At 44.9% G+C, this 20,350-nt stretch overlaps 1 pseudogene; it reads left to right on the plus strand.

The window, feature by feature from the left end:
* The first annotated feature begins 9,040 nt into the window (after window positions 1-9,040).
* LOC123147149 (disease resistance protein RPM1-like) lies at window positions 9,041-17,555 on the plus strand (annotated as a pseudogene).
* Window positions 17,556-20,350: the final 2,795 nt, after the last annotated feature.

Raw genomic sequence — 20,350 nt, forward strand, 5'->3', positions numbered from 1 at the left:
AGGGTGCAGTTATGATGTTCGGACACACCATCACACTATGGTGTTCCAGGCTGTATTAGTTGTGAAACAATTTCCACAATGTCTTAATTTTGTGCCAAACTCGTAATTCAAATATTCATCTCTATGATCATATCATAGATATTTTATCCTCTTGTCACGACGATCTTTCAACTTCACCCTGAAATTACTTGAACCTTTCAATAATTCAGACTCGTGATTCATCAAGTAAATATACTCAACATCTACTCAAATCATCTGTGAAGTAAGAACATAACGATATCCACTACATGCCTCAGCACTCATTGGACTGCACACATCAAAATGTATTACTTCCAACAAGTTGCTTTCTAGTTCCATTTTACTGAAAATGAGGCTTTCAATCATCTTGCCCATGTGGTATGATTTGCATGTCTCAAGTGATTCAAAATCAAGTGAGTCCAAACGCTCCATTTGCATGGAGTTTCTTCATGCATATACACCAATAGACATGGTTCGCATGTCTCAAACTTTTCAAAAACGAGTGAGCCCAAAGATCCATCAACATGGAGCTTCTTCATGTGTTTTATACCAATATGACTTACTTGGCAGTGCCACAAGTAGGTGGTACTATCATTACTATCTTATATCTTTTGGCATGAACATGTGTATCACTATGATCGAGATTCAATGAACCATTCATTTTAGGTGCAAGACCATTGAAGATATTATTCAAATAAACAGAGTAACCGTTATTCTCTTTAAATGAATAACCGTATTGCGATAGACATAATCCAATCATGTCTATGCTCAACGCAAACACCAATCTCGATGGTAGAGGGAGCGTGCGATGCTTGATCATATCAACATTGGAAACACTTCCAACACATATCGTCAGCTCACCTTTAGCTAGTCTCCGTTTATTCCGTAGCTATTATTTTGAGTTACTAACACTTAGCAACTGAACCGGTATCTAATACCCTGGTGCTACTAGGAGTACTAGTAAAGTACACATCAACACAATGTATATCCAATATACTTCTATCGACCTTGCCAACCTTCTTATCTACCAAGTATCTAGGGTAATTCTGTTCCAGTGGCTATTCCCCTTATTATAGAAGCACTTAGTCTCGAGTTTGGGTTCAACCTTGGGTTTTTTCACTAGAGCAGCAGCTGAATTGCCGTTTCATGAAGTATCCCTTTGTTCCCTTGCCCTTCTTGAAACTAGTGGTTTCACCAACCATTAACAATTGATGCTCCTTCTTGATTTCTACTTTCGCGGTGTCAAACATCGCGAATATCTCAAGGATCATCATATATGTCCGTGATATATCATAGTTCATCACGAAGCTCTAGCAGCTTGGTGGTAATGACTTCGGAGAACCATCACTATTTCATCTGGAAGATCAACTCCCACTCGATTCAAGCGATTGTTGTACTCAGACAATCTGAGCACAAGCTCAACAATTGAGCTTTTCTCCTTAGTTTGTAGGCTAAGAAAATCCTCGGAGGTCTTATACCTCTTGACGCGGGCACGAGCCTGAAATCCCAATTTCAGCCCTCGAAACATCTCATATGTTTCGCGATGTTTCAAAACGTCTTCGGTGCCTCAACTCTAAACCGTTTAACTGAACTATCACGTAGTTATCAAAATGTGTATGTCAGATGTTCGCAACATCCACATACAACGTTCGAGGTTCAGCACAGTGAGCGGTGCATTAAGGACATAAGCCTTCTATGAAGCAATGAGGACAATCCTCAGTTTACGGACCTAGTCCGCATAATTGCTACTATCAACTTTCAACTAAATTTTCTCTAGGAACATATCCAAATAGTAGAACTGAAATGCGAGCTACGACATAATTTGCGAAGATCTTTTGACTATGTTCAGGATAATTAAGTTCATCTTATGAACTCCCACTCAGATAGACATCCCTCTAGTCATCTAAGTGATTACATGATCCGAGTCAACTAGGCCGTGTCCGATCATCACGTGAGACGGACTAGTCAACATCGCTGAACATCTTCATGTTGATCGTATCTACCATACGACTCATGCTCGACCTTTCGGTCTCTTGTGTTCCGAGGCCATGTCTGTACATGCTAGGCTCGTCAAGTCAACCTAAGTGTTTTGCATGTGTAAATCTGTCTTACACCCGTTGTATGTGAACGTAAGAATCTATCACACCCGATCATCACGTGGTGCTTCGAAACGACGAACTTTCGCAACGGTGCACAGTTAGGGGGAACACCTTCTTGAAATTTTAGTGAGGGATCATCTTATTTACTACCGTCGTTCTAAGTAAACAAGATGTATAAACATGATAAACATCACATGCAATCAAATAATAGTGACATGATATGGCCAATATCATATAGCTCCTTTGATCTCCATCTTGGGGCTCCATGATCATCTTGTCACCGGCATGACACCATGATCTCCATCATCATGATCTCTATCACCGTGTCTTCATGAAGTTGTCTCGTCAACTATTACTTCTACTACTATAGCTAACGGTTAGCAATAAAGTAAAGTAATTACATGACGTTTATGTTGACACGCAGGTCATAAATAAATTAAGACAACTCATATGGCTCCTGCCGGTTGTCATACTCATCGACTTGCAAGTCGTGATTCCTATTACAAGAACATGATCAATCTCATACATCATATATATCATTCATCACATCATTTGGCCATATCACATCACATAGCATACCCTGCAAAAACAAGTTAGACGTCCTCTAATTGTTGTTTGCATGTTTTACGTGGCTACTATGAGTTTCTAGCAAGAACGTTTCTTACCTACGCAAAAAACCACAACGTGATATGTCAATTGCTATTTACCCTTCATAAGGACCCTTTTCATCGAATCCGATCCGACTAAAGTGGGAGAGACAGACACCCGCTAGCCACCTTATGCAACTAGTGCATGTCAGTCGGTGGAACCGGTCTCACGTAAGCGTACGTGTAAGGTTGGTCTGGGCCGCTTCATACCACAATGCCACTGAATCAAGATTGGACTAGTAACGGTAAGCATATTGAACAAAATCAACGCCCACAACTACTTTGTGTTCTACTCGTACATAGAAACTACGCATAGACCTAGCTCATGATGCCACTGTTGGGGAACGTAGCAATAATTCAAAATTTTCCTACGTGTCACCAAGATCCATCTATGGAGTCATCTAGCAACGAGGGAGGAGTGGATCTACATACCCTTGTAGATCGCGCGCGGAAGCGTTCAAGAGAATGGGGTTGATGGAGTCGTACTCGTCGTGATCCAAATCACCGATGATCCTAGCGCCGAACGGACGGCACCTCCGCGTTCAACACACGTACGGAGCAGCGACGTCTCCTCCTTCTTGATCCAGCAAGGGGGAAGGAGAGGTTGATGGAGATCCAACAGCACGACGGCATGGTGGTGGAAGTAGCGGGATTCCAACAGGGCTTCGCCAAGCGCTGCGGGAGGAGGGAGATGTGTCATGGGAGGGAGAGGGAGGCGCCAGGGCTTAGGTATGGTTGCCCTCCCTTCCCCCCACTATATATAGGGCCAAAGGAGAGGGGGGAGGCGCAGCCTTGGCCCTTCCTCCAAGGAAGGGTGCGGCCAGGGGAGGAGTCCCTCCTCCCCAAGGCACCTCGGAGGTGCCTTCCCCTTTTAGGACTCTTCCTTTCCCTCTTCTCTTGGCGCATGGGCCTCTTGGGGCTGGTGCCCTTGGCCCATATAGGCCAAGGCGCACCCCCTACAGCCCATGTGGCCCCCCGGGGCAGGTGGCCCCACCCGGTGGACCCCCGGGACCCTTCCGGTGGTCCCTGTACAATACCGGTGACCCCGAAACTTGTCCCGATGGCCGAAATAGCACTGCCTATATATAATTCTTTACCTTCGGACCATTCCGGAACTCCTCGCGACGTCCGGGATCTCATCCGGGACTCCGAACAACTTTCGGGTTACCGCATACTAATATCTCTATAACCCTAGCGTCACCGAACCTTAAGTGTGTAGACCCTACGGGTTCGGGAGACATGCAGACATGACCGAGATGACTCTCCGGTCAATAACCAACAGCGGGATCTGGATACCCATGTTGGCTCCCACATGTTCCACGATGATCTCATCGAATGAACCACGATGTCAAGGACTTAATCAATCCCGCATACAATTCCCTTTGTCTATCTGTATGTTATTTGCGCGAGATTCGATCATCAGTATCCCGATACCTTGTTCAATCTCGTTACCGGCAAGTCTCTTTACTCGTTCCGTAACACATCATCCCGTGATCAATTCCTTGATCACATTGTGCACATTATGATGATGTCCTACCGAGTGGGCCCAGAGATACCTCTCCGTTTACACGGAGTGACAAATCCCAGTTTCGATTCGTGCCAACCCAACAGACACTTTCGGAGATACCTGTAATGTACCTTTATAGCCACCCAGTTACGTTGTGACGTTTGGCACACCCAAAGCACTCCTACGGTATCCGGGAGTTGCACAATCTCATGGTCTAAGGAAATGATACTTGACATTAGAAAAGCTTTAGCATACGAACTACATGATCTTGTGCTAGGCTTAGGATTGGGTCTTGTCCATCACATCATTCTCCTAATGATGTGATCCCGTTATCAACGGCATCCAATGTCCATGGTCAGGAAACCGTAACCATCTATTGATCAACGAGCTAGTCAACTAGAGGCTTACTAGGGACATGGTGTTGTCTATGTATCCACACATGTATCTGAGTTTTCTATCAATACAATTCTAGCATGGATAATAAACGATTATCATGAACAAGGAAATATAATAATAATCAATTTATTATTGCCTCTAGGGCATATTTCCAACAGATCTATGATGCAGGACGACACAATTACAATGCTCAGGAGAAGGTGCGGAAGAGTCGAGCTTGACCAGTGGGCGCCCTACGGCTCGATGAGTAACACTGCCGTTAGGCTGGAACATGTAAAACGTCGATGTGTGTTTGATGAGGAGGCTAGAACCGGGGAACTGGCATGGTTCTATGTGACAAAAAGGGCCATCTCATGTTCTCTTCTTAGCCCTCTGGAAGCTGAGCTTGCCGCCTATATGGAGGGCATCGCAAAAAGCTACAAAACCTTTCATCGCCGAGAATGATTCCGGCTGCCCAAGCAATCATGCAAATTGAAGCTGGATCGCCAAATCCTAATATTGTTGGTGAGATCAAGTAACTCCTTCAATTAGATCATCAACATTTTATCACTGTGGTGCGCCATGGGTGCAACAATGTGGCTCATTGTCTTGCTTGGATAGAACACCCTAACATGAGAACTGTTGTGCCAGCGGCGGAGCTATGTGCACTGCTACAGGTGCTGTGCCCCCCCCCCCCCCCCCCAGCCCTCGCAAAAAAGTAGGAAGAATTTTTTTAGGGAGTGATTAGATTAGGAAAGTTATAGCCTTTGGCCCCCTCAAACATCCATGATTTATGTTTGGGACCCCCTGAGTATCTTGTCTAGCTCCACCATTGTGTTGTGCGGTTGGGTTCAGGCCAGAACGAGTGCAATTCCCATGGTTAAGTAATGAAGTTGTCGTTTCCTCACACAAATGTTTTCTTTTAGTTTAAATAAACTCTCCAGCTTGATTTTGGAGGAATCACTAATTAAGGTGTACCCTTTGCAAATGTCACCCCTATCTTTTTCGGCGTTGACAAGTAGCGCATTGCATGTGCGCCACTTGTGGCAATCTAGGTGTTTTCTTTTTTGTAGGTTCATTTATTTAAAAAAAATTATCTCCTAAACCAAGCACCTAAATCGTGAACTGTCTTCACCATTAGATTTTTCGTGTCGAGATGTTCGAAACTAGATCCATGTTAATAGGTTTCGACGAATTTTTTTCACAAAAAAACAAAAACAAAAAAGTACCTAAAAAGTATATCCGGTAAAAAAAATGAAAACTGAATGTACTGGCAACAAAAAAATGAATAATGAAAAAAATAAGAAAAAAAACAAAGCCCAAAAGCACGGTTGTGGTTTTTTTACTTTTTTCGAGAAGCACATTTTTTTTTGCATACTTGCGGAAGCAAATCTGTGCTTCTCCTGGAAGAACAATTTTTTTTTCAAGAAGCACAATGCAGAAACAAATCTATGGTTCCACAAGAAGTAAATATTTGCTTTCTCAGGGAAGCATTGTTTTTCTTTTCCTTTCCGAAAAGCAAATCTGCAAGCACATAAATTTCTCCTTTCCAAAAAGCGCAGTTGTGCTTTGGGGGAAAAATACTCCAATATCTAGTTATAACTAGAAAAAACTGAAAACACAAAAAACAAATAAAAACCATCTAATACCCATAAAATTACGTTAAAAAAATAAAAAACGAAATTCAGAAGAAGAGCCCAACACGCAAGGGGTAACCATTTGGGCCAGGGTTAACGATCTGACCCAACTAGGCTTGGGCCAGGCACTGAGGCACACCAACTTGGCCGGAGAGCGGGTCGACGGAGGGGCGAGGCAGGCGACTTTGCCGCCGGTGAGGGTTAGGGGTAGGACGATGCTTCGCCTCCCGCCCACCACCCACCGGCTGTACAGCGACTGGACCGCCCAGCCCGGCCAAGCCCCCACTCGCTTGCCGCGGCCACCACGAAGTGGATCCTCAGGCCCGGCGCCCGGCGGCGACGACGAGGTGAGCCAGCCATGATTTATCCTTGTAATCCATGGCAAATCTGAACCGAGTTTCTTTACCCATGAGCTCTACCTTGATTAAACACTCCCAAACAATTGCCATCCTGAGCTCCAATTGCCAGCGTCAGCCAAGGGAAATTGTTTGTTCTGATTTGATGCTGCTTCCACTGACGAAATGTGCGTGATTGCTTCTGGGGTTAGGAACAAGTGACATTGCTCAGATGCTTGTGACGTTGCTTTTGGGGTTAGGAACTCGGAACATTACTCAGAGGCTCCTGACATATATGATTGTTGCCCTTTGACATATTATTAATGATCCCTGCATCTTGTTACTAGTATTAGTGATGGTAGCTACCTGTGACAGATTCCAAATAAATGTACCTTTGACACATTTGGAATCCCTGAATGAATACATGTTTTTCTGCCCCTTCTTGTCAATATATGACCTCTGACAAAGGATAATTTCTTTGACCCTGTCTTTTATTTTCTTTGATTGATTGATGTTCTGTTTTCGAGTTTTATGTTTGGTCAGTCGACTCATGTTGGGCTCATAGCTAGATCTTTGACTTAATCATAACCGATAGCCTGCAAAGGGTTTCTCATTATTTGGTTGCGTAATAGGAAGCCCTGATGTTGAGCCTGCACCTGCACAGATGTGGTAGATTTTGACGCCATCATCACCGACACAAATGATGTGGCTCCGTTTACTGAAGAAAGAGCTTGAATTCTGGCTGTTGCTTGCCTCAAGCTGCTGTGGGTTACTGGAACCATGTTGCTGCCGAGCAGCCAGAGATCGTCTCATTGCTGTCACCCTTCACCTTGTGTGAAGTAGAGTGGCACCAACAATCGGCGCCATATCAGTGCCACCGACCTGCGACAATGCCTGCCCCCTCCCCCCGTTGTCCCGAATGGAAATCAGAGGTAGTTGCTGATATGCTTATTTTTATTTTTCTGTTCTGCCATTAACTAGTATATATATCAGATTTGATGAAGGATTAATTTAGAGATGCATTCATGTCATTCCGAAAATAAAGTGCGTAAAAATCTTTATACCCTTCCCAATTATTGCTCTCAAGTTGCCAGCAACCATACCTTGGATCAGCTAGCTGTAAGCTGTCCAGTCAATATTCTGAAGCAGGACACATTGCGTTTGTGTTATGGCAAATCGACTCTGAATTTCAGTCTCTCAAATGTAATCAAATTTGGGTCTCAGATTTCCACCATTTCTTTTGCTTTTGGATTCTGTATGTATATAGCTTAGTTCATTGCTCCTGCATACTTTTCTGAATATAGCCTTATTTACCTAACAGTGTGTAATTCAGAAATCCTTGTAAGCCTCCATTTCTACTGCTCCTCATGATCAATATAGCTTAATTATCCACTATTTGTGCATACGTTGCCAACCTTCAGAATCTCTAAATCTTCTCCTAGAAAACAAAACCAAAGGAGGGCCCACTATTTGAAGCAGAAAACTGAAGCAAGAGAACTTGGTTGCCCGGAATTGCACATGGGTAAGCTGTCCAAGGCTTGAAGCTATTCCTCTGTGATTCTGTATCAGTGTGTGCATGCCACAGTATGGATTGCACCTTTAACGCATCAATTTTAATGCAGAGGTCCATGAACGAAGTGATTGGTGGAATAATAATTGAGCTTCAGCCACCACGAGAAGACTGGCGTTGACTTGAGATGGCTTGCCTTCCCTGCTCTCTATCTCTCTCCAAGAAATTAAACTATTTTGATCATCTCATATCCTGAAGTGCACAAAATTGTGAGTCCATAGTCCATACTACTCTGAGATTTCCACCATACTCTTGCTATCGCAGGTGCTTGGCTGCTGGAATGATCGAAAAGAGACGGAGCAATAGACCAAGGAATTTATGTACAGAGAGGTGGGCAAGAATATAACCGTTCCTTTGAATTAATGGTTGCTCTGTCAAAGCATTCCTTTTAATCTCTGTGAGCATATATAGCTTAGTTTGCTGCTAGTGGGTTAGCTACTATACTGCTCAGGCATATCTGAATGTATCCTTATTATTGTTATTACTTAACAGTGGGTGTTTCACAAACTGTATGTGCATGTGCTTAAAATTCTAAACATGCTGCCATCCATGTTATTTCCAAACCTTCAGAATTACTAAATCTTCTCCTAGAGAATACCTTGTTAAAAACAAAACAAAACAAAACAAAAAAGTAGAGACACATTATGGACTCTGAAGCAAGCAGGCAGAACCTTGGTAGGCAGTAGGCTGTTGAAGGCTTGAAGGCATTGGCTCTGTGCCTCGCCTCTGTATCACTGTGTGCATGCCGTGCCACAGTCTGGAGACCTATATCATCACAGTGCTATGAAGCAGCACCTTTAATGCGTGGGGCCACGGGCACACGGGCGCAGAGCCGGAAAATAATTGAGCTTCAGCCACCACGAGAAGGCTAGCTTGCATTGACTTGACTTGGAGCTTCAGCTGGCTGCATCCCCTCTTGAGATGGCTTCCATTCTCTGCTCTCACCAAGCCATGGCTCTGCTCTCGTGATTTCAGATCCTGAAGCAAGCCCACAAGGAGGAGGCCACCAGCACCACAGGTCCAGATCTACATCGATTACAGGTCAGGTTCGTTGCCCTTAATTTCGTTTTCAGTGTTGCTCCTGGGTATCTTGATCGATGCAATAATCATCAGTTTTCCTTTGCCATTACAAGCCAGGTATGGTGGCTGTTCTTTAGATCTGATGGGTACCTCAAGTTGAAGATCGAAGCCAGCTACTCTACTTGTCATCAACAACAAGCCTAGCACACTCAGCCACACCAAGCCATGACTCCAGCTGCTCTCACCAATCCATGACTCCATGGTTAAGCTTCAATGACAACCTCAACAGCCCCAAGTCATTAGGTCTAGTTTTTTTGTGAGGATCCATGAGATTATTCTGATGGTTTCAGATTCGCAAATGCACAAGGAGGTCGCCAACATTTCGAGGCAGGTATGTCATCCTTCCTAATTTTCTCTCTATCTTAGGTTGCACTAAGAACGATATATCTCCCTTGGTGCAAGCAGAAAACACACCTGCTGCAACTTTTGTACTTAGCAAGCTTAGTATACTTTGTGACTAATGCATTGTCATTTATTCCAGCACCAGTAAGCACGATAAAGATTTCTCTTGGAAGGACGAGCTTCTTAATTTGTGACGACGCCAAGGTCTGGCGAGCGGGAAGGTATGTTCAGGTTTTAGTTACCGTCCATCATTTCCCTTGGATTCACAAATAATCTGGAATTAAATCTGTAGCATAGTTGTTCATAGTGCTCATTACTGGTGACATACTTAGCAGTTAGCACATTATATGCTCTTGCATTGTAGTTACCATAATGTTGGAATTTCTAGCCTTGCAAAGTCAACATTCTTGTTTTTCTTTGAACCTGCTGTTCCTACCATACTGTCCTAGCTCGCGCGCTGCTCCCTTTGCTTGGTGATGAATCTTCTCAAATCTGAATTGGGGCAACTCCTGGAGTAACAGCCTGTTTCCTTTATAATGAAGCGGATCGCAGAAAGATTTCTCTCGTTGACTACTGGACTGCAGTTTCTCTGCACAACCACAGGGGTATTATAGACCAAGTAAGAGCCTTGGTTTCCTCTGCACTTATGCACCAGTTACCTGAATTCCAGGCAGATAGGGTTACTCTCGCAAGTAAAGCCTGGTTAAAAATAATCCCGCAAAAAAAAGCCGTTAAAAAAGTCCGACCCTTATCTCCTTCCTCGGCCCACTAGAACGATCCAGCTGAAAATTTGAATACACACATCGCGTATGTCGTTATGGCCTGGACTACAGACTTATCAACACCTCTTTCCCAATACGTTTACAGATTCTCTCCTTCACCAACCGGAATTCCAAGATACTTTTCTTCGAAGCCGACTGTTTCCACTGTTGAGATAAGACGCCACAGCTGCTCCTTCAGCTTCTGAACATTTATTTCCCAAAAGCAGTGAGCATTTTGCCGGGCTTAACAGCACATCTGCAGCAGATTCTGGATACATTCTTGTTGTGTGAGGATCTCCTAAAGTACCTTTTAACTAAAATCGCTTTCGTTAAAGTTTATTGATTTCTCCTAGTGACTCCTATGACATTATATTATTTCTTTCCTATTCATTTTCTTGATTCAATACATCTTTCTTTCTTGCAACTCAATCAACAACTCTAAGCTATTAGGTATATGTAGAGGAAAGTATGGAACTGTCAACTTAGCCATCTCTTTCAAATTAGAATATTCAATATTCATTGGTGAGCTGGCCTGGCAAGTAGATTGGTTCCCAGTGTTACCGAAAAAGGCTTTCGCCCCGCTTTATATATAAAGCAATGATCAACAGCATCCGATACAAGCGCACACCCTCACAACACACGCACACACGCACCCAAGGCAGGATACATAAGCGATGAGCGCAGCAACACCAACCCAGGCACTACACTAAGAGGTGAAGCCGCATATGACAAACCGTGGGCTCCAAGGCGGCGCCTTCAGGAAGGGAATGACACCGGAGCGCCGCCACCGCCCGATCCGAGGATCAGAGTTTCCCCTAGAGCACCACGACGGGCAATGAGAGCCGCGATGACGCCTTCAAGAAGGGAACGAGTTTCGCCGCCGCCGGTCCGTCCGAAGATAGAGCAGGTTTTCACCCCGACACCACTCACTGCCACCGAACGCCACACCCCGGCTACCACGCCACCCACACGGACGTGGCAACCGGGCAGCGCCAACCCATGGGCTCTGCCCATGAGCACCGCGGAACCACCACCAGGGCCGCCGCCCCGGCATCCAAGACCTTGGCACCACCTCACCCGAGATCCGCCGCTACCCCAACCAAAGCACATGGACGGCCCCCAATGCCGAGACCCAATAGGCCGGCAAAACTTGGCCTTCATCGACCCGTGTTGTGGCATTGGGCGCGAGACGAGCATGGTCCTGCTGCTGGGCGCGAGACGAGCGCAGTCCTGCTGCCAGGCGTGAGACGAGGTTAGTCCTGCTGCCGGGCGTGAGGCGAGCTCGGTCATGCTGCCAGGTGCGAGACAAGTGATGGACCACAGCGGGGGAGGGCCAGCCCTTTGACGAAGATAGCGGCCGGACGCCGCGAAGATGGCTCGAAGGTCGAACCAGGCCGCCTACAAATGCACTGACGCCAGAAATCCAGCCGCCGCCGCAGGCAACCCGTCGAGCCGCCGTGGTGCCGACGCGACGAAGAGAAGCCTCCACCAGAGGGCTGAGCCGCCACCGCCCACAGTCGGAGCAGCAGCCACGCCGGGCCAGTGCCCCAAACCGCGCCGCCCACCGGAAATCGCCAGATCCGGCCGGCACGCTCCGCCACCACCGCCACCAAGCCGCTGTTGCACCGACCCCCTCGATGTCAGCAGCCGCCACCCGACGCCCAGGGCCGCCGGGTCGCGTCGCCCGCAGCCCTCGCCGCAGGAGCCCCGTCGCACCAGATCCGCCGCCACGGCTGGGCCCCACGCGACCCACCACCAGCCGCGCCGCCGGCCATGTGGCCACCACCCAGCGCCGCCAGCACGCCAGGCGACGTTGCGCTGGGGCGCCCGACACCCACGCCGCGCCCCCAGCCGAAGAGAAGGACCTGCGCCGCTCCTCTGCACGCGGGGGGACCAAAAGGCCCCGCCGCCGCCAGCCCGGGCGAGCTTTGCCTGGCCAGGCCCTCTGGCGGCGGCGGGGGAGGAGGAGGGAGGAGGGAGTACTCGGGGGCGGCCGCGCCGGAAGCCCTCCCCGCCGCCTCGCGGGGGCGGCGCGGGAGGGAGAGGTTAGGTCGGGAGGGAGAGGTTCAGAGGGAGAGGTTAGGTCCGTTTCCAGTGTTTTACTTGGTTAAAATTTCAATATTATGTGCATTTTGACTTGCTATGCCCCTTAGGAAAGCAGAGCATGCATTGTCACTTATTTGGTCAAGTTCACTCGTTCTTGTCAGCTATGAACATGAATTTTTCTTCCGTTGACTATAGGACAGTGCCAAGTGTTTTTAATTGTCACAGATGTGCATGTCGTAAGAACAGTTTTGTTTGATTATGTGGGTTAGAGTTATATAGGTTAACAGTATGAAATAATAGTGTAGGGGGATTGCTTTGAGGTTGTTCTGAATTCACTTTTCTATTGTGGTTGGAGAGTTTTGGCAAGTGCTTGCTACTAGCACAACGCCCTAACAGTTTGATTTAATTAAACAACTATAGCTATTTGATCCATACATCTAGAAATATTATTAGATAGATATTGAGAAAGTTACCTGTTACAGTCACATTAGCCAGCTATTGAAAGTAGAATATTCATATCGGGTGAGCTAACATGTATATCAGATATCTTTCCTCTTTGACTTGCTCGGTTCAAATTGAAACATTTGGGCCATTTTAAGCTCAGCTGCCCCTGTACGGAAGAGCATGTACGATCGGTCATTTGGTTCATTGTCACTTGTGGTGGTCAGTTAGTAACATTAAGTTTGCTGCAGTGGACTATTGCACAGTCCCATGTGTTTTAAATTTCTCATTGACCTGCCTGTTCGAAGTACATCTTTGCTTGGTTGGGTGGGTTAGAGTTAGCTACGTTAACAACAATTAATAAGAGTTTGGGACGATTTCTTGGAAATGTTCTGTTTATTTAACTTTTTCATTGTGGTTGGAGAATTTTGAAGTGTTTCGGCAAGTGCTTGGTACTAGCAGAATGCACTAACGGTTTAACTAATACAGCACTCACTTCATTTTGCAGTGGCCATTCTATTGATATTTGAGTAAGTATACAACTAGGCAACCACCCATCAGAAGCCAGGTATCCTGGTGGTTCTCTGGTTTTGATGTGTAAAAGGAAGGAGGATTCTTCAAGTTGAAGATCAGATCCAGCTACGTTTCATCAACAAAAAGCTAGCACGCTCTCAGTCGTACCCATGGCTACATGAGGGTTCAGGATCTCCATGGTTAAGCTTCGATGACAAGTTGACAATCTCAACGGCCAAGTCATGAGGTCTTGTTTTTTGTCAGGATCCACGAGATTATTCCAATTGTTTCAGATTCAGAAATGCATGAGGTAACCAACATTGATTGGATCTAAGCCATTACGAGGCAGGTGTGTCATCCTTCCTTTATTTTTTAGCTGTCTTAGGCTGTCCTCGTAACAATTTCCCTTGGTGCAAACAAAAACCACTCCTGTTGTATCTTTTGAAGTTAGCAAAAAGAAAGTATACTTCGTGACTAATGAATTGTTGTTTCTTCCAGCACTGTAAGAACAATAAAATTATCTCCTGGAAGGACGAGTTTCTTAATTTGTGACGATGACAAGGTCTTGCAAGCAGGAAGGTATGTTTAGGTTTTAGTTGCCGCCTATTCTTTCACAAATAATCTGGAATTAATCTGTAGTATAGTTGTTCATAATGATATATTTATTTCTCCTAATGATTCCTGATGCAATATAGCTTTGTTTACTTATTCATTTTCTTGACTGCAATACATATTTCTTGCAACTCTACCAACAACTATAGCTATTTATTTGTTTGTCCATACATCTGGAAATAAGTATTTGTGAATATGAAGGAAAGTATGGAACTAACTCTCTGAAAGTGAAACATTTATTTCGGCAATCTGGCAGGTATGCCGGATTGGTTCCCTCTTTGCCTTTGTTCAAATTTCAATATTTTGGGCATTTTAACCTGAGATGTTCCTATACAGAAGCGTTGAGTTTGGGCCTTTGGGGCATTTTAACCTGAGATGTTCCTATACAGAAGCATGGCTAGTTATTTGGTCGAGTATCCCTCTTGTCAAGTAATAACATCAAATTTGCCGCAGTTGACTATAGCACAGTCCCAAGTGTTCTTAAATTCTCATGGACCTGCCTGTCGTAAGAACTGTTTTGTTGGATCATGTGGGTTAGAATTAGATAGGTTAACAACATGAAATAAGAGTTTAGGAGGATTACTTTAATGACTTCTGCTTATACTTTTCCATTATGGCTGGAGAGTTTTGAAATGTTTTGGCAAGTGCTTACTACTACCAGAATGCACTAGCAGATTAATTAATGCATCACTTACTTCATTTTGCAGTGAACTTTCTGATGATACCGAGGAAAGTATACAACTAGGACGCCACCAACCAACGAGGCATTAGAAAACCTCAGGAAGTAATGGCGGAGATTGTGATCCTTCTAGCCATTAAAAAGATTGGAATTGCCTTGGCAAAAGGAGCGGCAGACCAGGCCAGTGTGCAGTTTGCGAAGTACGGGGCACAACTACTGGAGCTACATGGTAGCATGGGTCGTGTTGCCAGGGAGCTTCGGGTAATGCATGATGTTCTTTATCAAATGGACATTCGAAACCGCAGCAATCAAGTATATGAGGGCTGGTTAGAGGAGGTGCGCAAAGTAGCACATGTGATGGAGGACATGGTGGATGAGTACTTGTATTTAGTTGGCCGAGAACATGATATAGGTTGTTGTTTCTTCCTGAACAAAGGGTTCAAAAAGCCAAGATCACTGCTTTGTTTGAATCAGATAGCTCTCAGAGTGAAGGAAATGGAGAAATACCTTTTGCACCTGTCAGAGACAAAAAACCGTTGGGTTCCCATGATAAATAATGGGGATTCTAGCAACCTCAGTTACATTGTCAAGAGATCCCAAGATCTAGCAAACATTTCACGCTCCCTTGATGAAGAAGATCTAGTGGGGGTGGATAAAAACAGAGAAAAACTCGAGCAGTGGTTGGAAAGTGATGATCTGGAATGCTCTGTGATAGCTCTGCTTGGAATGGGTGGTCTTGGTAAAACTGCTTTAGCTGCAAATGTCTACAAGAAGGAGAGGGAGAAATTCCAGTGCTACGCCTGGGTCTCCATCTCTCAAACTTATTCTAGAGAAGATGTCTTGAAAAATATGATCAAAGAACTTTTTAAAGATAATGCCAGTGTTCTATCTAGCACTCTGGCTATGGACATCATGAGCCTTGAAGAGACACTAAAGAAATATCTGGAGCAAAGGAAGTACTTTATCATATTGGATGATGTTTGGGATCTGCAAGCATTTGATGATTTGTCAAGGATGTTTATTCATAATGATAAGGGCAGTAGAGTGATGCTCACAACAAGGGAAGCCCGCGTTGCTGCACTTGCCTCTCAAGGACGTATCTTAGCACTGGAAGCTTTACCAGAAGACAAGGCATGGGATCTCTTTTGTAAGAAAGCCTTTCCAAGAGATACAAATCATGAGTGTCCTACAGAATTGAAGCCATCATCCAAGGAAATAGTTAGCAAGTGCAAAGGCTTGCCTCTTGCTATTGTGTCAGTTGGTAGCCTCTTGCGTGTGCGTGAGAAAACCGTGGAAGAATGGAGAAGAATAAATGACCAACTAAGCTGGGAGATAATTAACAATTCAAGGCTGGATCACATAAGGAATGTTTTGCATCTGAGCTTCATCTACCTCCCAACATACTTAAAAAGTTGTTTTCTGTACTGCAGCTTATTTCCAGAAGACTATCATTTTAGAAGGAAACAACTTGTACGGTTATGGACAGCAGATGGGCTCATCGGGGAGAGGGGTGAAAGCACACTAGAAGAAGTGGCAGAAGACTGCCTGAAGGAGTTGGTTGACAGAAACATGCTACAACTTGTTGAGAGGAACTCATTTGGTAGGATGAAGACATTCAGAATGCACGATCTCTTACGTGAGCTGGCAGTAGATTTGTGCCAGAAGAACTGTTTTGGTGTTAGTTATGAGGATGAGTGTGGGGGGTCTCTTGAGATGGATGGACGTCGGTTGGTGCTTCACAAACTAAAGAAGGATATTGAGCAGCCATTTTTCAATATGCACCAACTTCGGACTGTCATTACACTGGGCGGCAGCAAGTCACCATTCAATCTACTTCCTTTGTTGTGTAATGAGTCGAGATATATGACAGTGCTTGAATTAAGTGGTCTGCCCATCAAGAAGATTCCAGATGCTATTGGGGATCTTTTTAATCTCCGCCATTTGGGTTTGCGTGGTACAAAAGTGAAGATGCTTCCGAAATCAGTTGAGAAGCTTTCAAATCTGTTGACACTGGACCTTTATGGATCTGACATACATGAGTTACCTAGTGGGATTGTGAAACTGAAGAGGCTCAGACACTTATTTGCTGAGAGAGTAACTGATCCAGAAGGAAGAGAGTTTAAATGTCGCAGTGGTATGTACATCCCCAATGGTCTTGGAAATCTAACAAACTTGCATACACTACAAGCATTGGAAGCACAAGATGAGTCAATTAGACATTTAGGGGAGTTGAGGCAACTGAGAAGCTTGAGGTTATGGAATGTGAAGGGGATCTACTGTCAACGCATCACCGAGTCTCTAGGTCAGATGCGGTACTTGTCCTACCTATCTGTGGGTGCAGGTGATGAGAACGAAGTTCTCTTGTTGAATGTCTGCCTGCCAAGCCTGCAAAAGCTAACTTTGAGAGGACGACTAGCAGAAGGGGCGTTAGACGAATCTGCTCTCTTCCAAGCTGGTAGGGGGCTGAACTTGTATGAATTGCATCTATCTTGGTCCCAGCTGAGAGAAGACCCCCTGCCATCCCTTTCTCGGTTGTCAAACTTGGCATATCTAGATCTCACCAGAGCATACAATGGAGAGCAGTTGGTATTTCTCATGGGCTGTTTTCCCAAGCTAAAGGTTCTCTATCTATATGACATGCCTAATCTGAATCGCCTAGAGATACAGCAAGGTGCCATGGTGAGCCTGGAAAGATTAATCTTAGCCAACCTCAGCAGCATGACGGAGGTTCCACCTGGCATAAGTTCCTCCTGCCCCTCCAGTTTCTATTCTTCCAGGAAATCACCAGCGACTTCCTAACATCGTTGCGCCAATGTTCTGCAATTGAAGGGAAGTTCCAGTATACTCGCCGACGGCGTTGACTTGCCACACTGGTCGGAAATGTGCACCTACGCAAGGTACAGCCACTCACCTGCAAATTACAAATTAGTACCACTACTCTTTGTTTCCTGGTCTCTAATCATACTGCTCTAACATGTTGGTCTATTTTTTTGGTTATGTAGGTCACCGGCCGGAAGGAAGAAGCTTTCATTATTTGGGCCGCATCCAGATTCGATTCAGTGAGTTGAGGAGTTTCCTCTGCTGTTTCAAAACGTACCCTTGGCTGCCAGGACGAGGTACCTTTGACTGTCCTGCTGCACCCCTGTCAATCTGCTTTGCTCCATTTCTGCTATCAATCTGCTTGCTCTGCTGCGTATGACGGTGCTTCACTTGTGCTACTGCCTCTGTTTACTGCTACTGTTACTGTTCGTCTGCTTTGCTTGTCGTATTTTCTGCCAATTATTGTAAGACTCAGACTAAGTCGTGTTTCCATTTTCAGACCCTTTTTTTTTCTGCATTACCTGTGTTGAACTATGTACTGATGTTTGTTCGTGTGTGCTTGTTGTGAAGTGGTATGTACTGTACGTTATTTCAGCTGTGGCTGCTAAATAAAAGACTTTGGTTTGTGATTCATAATTCCCAGCTATTCATTCCCTTTCGAAGAATTAGCTTGTGATCGGTTAATGCACAGGTATTCATTCTGAATGTAGAACTGAGGGGCCATATGTATCTGACGAAGGCTACAGCATCATGTATGTCGCATCAATTGTTTCCGGGACAGCTGCTTCTTAGTTGATGTTTATTACTACCTAGTTTGTCTGAATGTCGTTTCAGCTGAGAGCCATCAGCTGTCCCAGATTATGCCTTCTCCTTGCCGGCCTGATTTGCGTACCTAGATGTCCTCCCTGTGTCGTTCATCCAACATGAGAAAGTGCAACACAAGAATGTGTTGTCTTTGAACCTTCTGTTGCATAAGAATCCGAAAGGACAAACCTGACCATGAAGACAGTGATTCTTGAACTTAGCAACTACAACAGGCGTGAAAGGAACTGAAGAAACACAAATTCTACACCTATATTGCAGGGATATGGACACCACGAACGCCAATTTTTCGAAAATGCAGATACGGTGTTACGCTTCTGTGTTAATCAATGATTTCATCAGAAAACATATTTAGCGACAAGAGGTGTCTAGGAAGTCTCACACATGCCACCCCTTTGCAAACCTACACAGTACCATGCATAAGTTCAATTGACACCGTCAGATTGCACTTACGGTGATTATACAGTCAAGTTGGCTCACCAGTCTGGCAGACAGTACCAAGCCTCAACTTTCAACTGTTCTTTTCCAACATATGTAGTATTTATGAAGATTTATCTCCACCGTTGAAAGTAGTTTATGTAACTTTTAACTAATGATGACAGTACTGATGTGCAAAATATCTAGATTCAGACAGCAAAGCTGAACCCGTTGCAGTTCTGCAGGGTCGTACATACGGCTGCAATCTCAACCACAAAAGCCAGCTAGTTATCACCAGAATTGCTTGCACTCCTAACCAAATTAGATCTCGATCAGATACAGCAATCAATCAAACTCCCATGCTAGCTATACTCCAAAGAGGGAAAAACTCTTTGACTTAACAATAGCTGATTGTCTGGAAAGTGTTTCTCATTACTGGTTGCATAATAGGAATCCTGAAGCGGTAACGCCTTGAGGCTGAGCCTGCATCAGTATATGTGCCAGTAGGGTCGGATGCCGTCATTGGGTCATTGCTGAAGAGAAAATAGTGTGTCACCATATGCTGAAAAAAGAGGTTGTGGTTGTTGCTCACCTCACTTTGCTGCAGGCAATGGGCAACATGCCACTGCTGAGCATCTGGACTTCGCCCCGTTAATTTCACACTCGACTTCGCCCCGTTGCAGGCAATGTTGCTGTATCCGATCGATCTACCGGCTGTGAATTGCTGGCGCATTTAGGAGTGCAAGTAATTCCGGTCCAGGTGATAATTAGTTTTTTTGCTGTTCAGATGGTAGGGTCCAGATTTGTATGCAAAATTCAGCTTTTCAGAACCCTAGGTTGTTTTGCAGATCAGTAAGATTGGCTTACAGTTCTAGTATTCAGGTGGAGATAAATAATCTTCAGAAACTTATCTGACTGGTGAGCCAAACATTTTTTCTATCATAATATCAGAATTCTTGGTTGTTTGTTCCTCGAGAGGAGTATGCAGTGAAGGCAAAGACCCCTATCTGAATTATATGCACCTTTCGATTTCTGCTGATTACTGAAAATGAAGGATCATGCTTGATTACTGTTGAAGCACCGAGTTTAATGAGCCGCATTGACAGTGGATTGACTGTCAGTAATATCTGAATGGGGGAGCGATGATGCACTGCATCGCCAAGGTGAACCAGCCGTCACAAACAACATTGTTATATACAGTGTTGCAATATATGTTTCAGTCCCATATCTGTTGGTGGTTATTCATGAGCAGGGGCAAGCAGATGCTGAGGGTTTCGCCACCGCCGATGGTTAGGATAGGAGAATGCTTCGTCTCAGGCCGAGCTGGCGGCGACCAGGAAAGCCAGCCTAATCCCCTGCTAGCGAAATGGCCCCTACACAATCAAAAAAGGAAAAGAAAAAGAAATGGCCCTTACACTGCAGATATCCTTGTCTTTTATGTGTTCTTCTTAGGACGTGTGAGTGAGATTTGAACTCACATGCGTAAAAAAAAAGGAATTTGAACTCACAAATCTGAACCCAATTATGCCTCTGTACCCATGAGCTCGACGCCTCGACCTTAATTAAGCATCCTCCAAGGCATTGCCATATGGAGCTGTTGGCTTCGGTTGCCGGCATTAAGCAGGGGAA

The sequence above is a fragment of the Triticum aestivum genome, chromosome 7A (genome assembly GCF_018294505.1).
Source record: "Triticum aestivum cultivar Chinese Spring chromosome 7A, IWGSC CS RefSeq v2.1, whole genome shotgun sequence".
NCBI lineage: Eukaryota > Viridiplantae > Streptophyta > Magnoliopsida > Poales > Poaceae > Triticum > Triticum aestivum.